Source organism: Aplysia californica, unplaced genomic scaffold, assembly GCF_000002075.1.
Source record: "Aplysia californica isolate F4 #8 unplaced genomic scaffold, AplCal3.0 scaffold00043, whole genome shotgun sequence".
In the NCBI taxonomy this organism is placed as follows: domain Eukaryota; kingdom Metazoa; phylum Mollusca; class Gastropoda; order Aplysiida; family Aplysiidae; genus Aplysia; species Aplysia californica.
In genome coordinates this window covers 1,070,007-1,072,987 of record NW_004797313.1, presented here as the reverse complement: position 1 = coordinate 1,072,987, position 2,981 = coordinate 1,070,007, and the positions used below count along the sequence as shown (strand labels likewise).

General features: G+C 45.1%; 1 protein-coding gene across 3 annotated transcripts in view; it reads left to right on the top strand.

Moving 5' to 3' along the window:
• LOC101846946 (neuroglobin) overlaps positions 1–2,981 on the top strand; it is a 299,153-nt gene that overhangs the window by 69,371 nt on the left and 226,801 nt on the right. Inside the window, exon 2 of one of the 3 annotated variants that reach the window (XM_005092257.3) lies at positions 2,051–2,482. The exons of the other annotated variants lie outside the window; for them this stretch is intronic. The gene's annotated coding sequence lies outside the window, so the exon portion shown is untranslated. The remainder of the gene's footprint in view (positions 1–2,050; positions 2,483–2,981) is intronic. 3 annotated transcript variants of the gene reach the window in all.

Below are 2,981 nucleotides of genomic sequence, written 5' to 3'. Positions count from 1 at the left end.
TCTCTCTCTCTCTCTCTCTCTTACTTTTTACTCATAGTTGACGAGCCTTGGTCCCTGCTATAACCGGTTGGGCTCCGATGAGGCCCTGTTATAGCCGATAACTTTTAATACAGACACAGAAGAGGAAAAAACGGGGATTTTAAAAATCCCTGTTATTACCGGATCCCTGTTATTACCGGGCCTGTTATATATGGTTTCCACTGTACAACGACATGTGGCGGTCGCACTCCGGAAAGGAAATTCTATCGCATCCGGAGTGGGGCGGGGACTCAAAACACCTTCTCCGCTTGTACATCTCCCTTGTCCGGTCCAGACTTGAGTACGGCTGTCAAGCCTACGGATAGGCAAAAGCACACATCCTGAAAATGCAAGACCCAGTACAAAACCAAGGACTCCGCCTCGCTCTGGGGGCTTTCCGCACTTCCCCGATGGAGAGCCTCCGGGCCGAGGCAAACATACCATCACTCTCACTCAGACGTACACAACTCTCACTACAATACGCAATTAAACAGAGCTCAACACCAGAAAATCCAGCGCACAACTTCATTTTGAAAACAAACCCAGAAACCATAAACAAATTCCAAAACAACGAAAAACTTCATCAAACCAATCGGTCTCAGAATCCCTGAGGACCTCAAAAACTTACACTTTTCCAAACAAGACATCCAACAATTTCTTTTCCCCGAACTCCCTCCGTGGCCCCTCACCAAGGCAAATGTAGACGTACAGCTGACCACACATAACAAAGAAAGCACGAACACCAAAATTTTTAAAGCAGAATAACAAAAACTAATAGATAAATACCCCGGTGCGAAGCTCATCTTCACGGATGCCTCCAAAAAAGACAATAATGTGGGCGCCGCAGCCCTATCCCCCAACAATACACACTAGAGGAGACTCCATCCTGAAGCCTCAATTTTCTCTGCGGAGGCCACTGCAATTGACATGGCGCTGGACTCCGTAGAAAATTCCCCTAACAAATCTTTCCTTATCCTTTCTGTTTCTCTGTCTTGCATCACCTCACTCACAAACTACACACTCCTACACCCAAAAATAGTTAGACTACAACAGAAAATTCACACCCTATCTGAAACAGTAAAAAATATTATGTTTGCATGGATACCTAGCCATGTGGGCATCCGAGGAAATGAGCAGGTAGACGACATGGCGAAGAAAGCTTCATCCCTTCTGCTGGGATCAACGACAAACACTCTCCCACAGACTGACTTTAGAAATAAAGTCAAAAAGTATACCTCCAGTCTGTGGGAGAGCCACTGGAAAAAACAGAAGAATAACAAACTCGATAATATAAAACCCAAGCTGGGACCGCGAAATCATTCGGACCTCTCCAGAAGAAACGAAGTCATTTTTACTCGATTGCGCATCGGACACACGGCCCTGACGCACAAATACCTCCTACAGGGAGATGAGAAGCCGTTTGGTGTCGGATGCGACACAGCTTTTACCGTTAGACACATTTTAACTGAATGTCTAGACTTTGGAAAGATCTGAAGGAAATACTTCAAATGCAAAAAATTGCAAGACATTTTTTCCGTCGTTGGTCCCAACAGAATCTTAGATTTTATGAAGGCTATTGGCCTTAATGGGAAATTATAAAATGAAACAATATTGTAAAAAATTGTATTATAAGAGTTGTTTTAAATTGAAAATATATTTACACCGAATTTTAATATTTTAACATTTTAAAGTCTAATATTGACCAACCGTGCAGTGAACTGTTGCAAATGCAACCAATTTGTGTTTCGCGCGCTCGTATGACCTTATGCAGTTGCGAGCTCCGTAAAACCCCATACTAAACTAAACTAAACACACACACGCACACACACACACACACACACACACACACACACACACACACACACACACACGCAGAGGGAGACAGGGAGAGGGAGTGCAGAAAGCCCAAGAGTACCGTAGGCCTAGATCTACTTAATGTATTCATGGGTCAAAAGTTCAGCCAATAGCAGCCCGATTTACGCCCTCTGTGTAGTTGCATGTAGGTGAAAGATTTCTTTATTTTAACTTCTAGGTCGTCAGGTACAATCGCAGCGGGGTTGTAGTGCACGCTGAAACCGCCAGAAAGCGACCCGACCCGATGACCCGACCCGACCCGACCCGACCCGATCAGCATTCGCTAGTGGGCACCCCCTATAACGTTACTCCGAAGGGCTGCTGCTGCTGCTGCTCCACCTTCTGCTGATACCAGTCTGCACACACCAAATCCTCATTTATGTGTACTAAGCCCTATTGTCCAGCATGCCTTCATGAGCCTTCTGGATACTTCTGCTGTTGCTGCTCCCAGTCCTGCTCCTGCTGCTTCTGAATGTCTTCTACTCCAAGATCTGCATCTCCGGTGGTGGCATCTCCTGGGCACTCTTTATAATAATATGTTATAACATTGCACGCCGACTTACTCGGCGACGAGTCTGCAAGATGGTCAGCATGGTCAGCGAGTTTGTCGGTGAGTGAAATTTTACGCGGCTGCTACGAAACGTAAGCGACCAATATTCGAACTAATTGCTCGACAAGACGCTCGGTGACATGCTCGCCTTCCTAAATTATTGTCTCTCTCCATCTGTACGTGTATAAGCCTGCGTGTGCTTATGTGTAAGAGTGTGTATGTTTGTGTTTTTATCTGTGTGTTAGTGCGTGTGTATAATATGTCTGTATGTCTTGGTGAATCTTTATAAGTGTGTGTGTGTGTGTGTGTGTGTGTGTGTGTGTGTGTGTGTGTGTGTCTGTATGTGTGTGTCTGTATGTGTGTGTGTGAGTGTGTATGAGTGTACGTGTGAATGTATATGTGTGTGTGAGGGTGTGATTGTGTGAGTCTTTGAGAGTTTGTGTATTCTGTGTGAGTGTGTCTGTGTGTGTCTATGAGAATTTGTGTCTGTGTGAGCGTGTCTGTGTATGTGTCTTTTTTTTTGTCTAAGTTTGTTTCTGTTCCAAAGCCGTGGGGGGGG